The sequence below is a fragment of the Pan troglodytes genome, chromosome 14 (genome assembly GCF_028858775.2).
Source record: "Pan troglodytes isolate AG18354 chromosome 14, NHGRI_mPanTro3-v2.0_pri, whole genome shotgun sequence".
Classification (NCBI taxonomy): domain Eukaryota; kingdom Metazoa; phylum Chordata; class Mammalia; order Primates; family Hominidae; genus Pan; species Pan troglodytes.
In genome coordinates this window covers 56,624,965-56,625,280 of record NC_072412.2, presented here as the reverse complement: position 1 = coordinate 56,625,280, position 316 = coordinate 56,624,965, and positions in this window count along the sequence as shown.

The window sequence follows — 316 nt, the reverse complement described above, 5'->3', positions numbered from 1 at the left end:
CCAGAGTGAAGCTTGTTCTGGGCACTGGCTTCAGCAGCTAAGCGGGTACAGCATCTCTGCATCCCCTTCTTGACTTTGAGGAAGTATTTGTCAAGGAGACTTATGTTTCACAAGCACCTACCCAGTGCCAGGCTGCACGGGGCTCCTCCCAAGGGCCCATGACATCAATGTGGTTATTGGCATTTTACCGAGGAGGCAAGTGACTGCTTAGAGAGTAGCTCGATAGTGTCACACAGCCAGGATGTGAACCCTTTGGAAATAAATGAAGACCACACAAAGGACAACACACACCTCCAGGAGATTTTCTTTAGGGGGT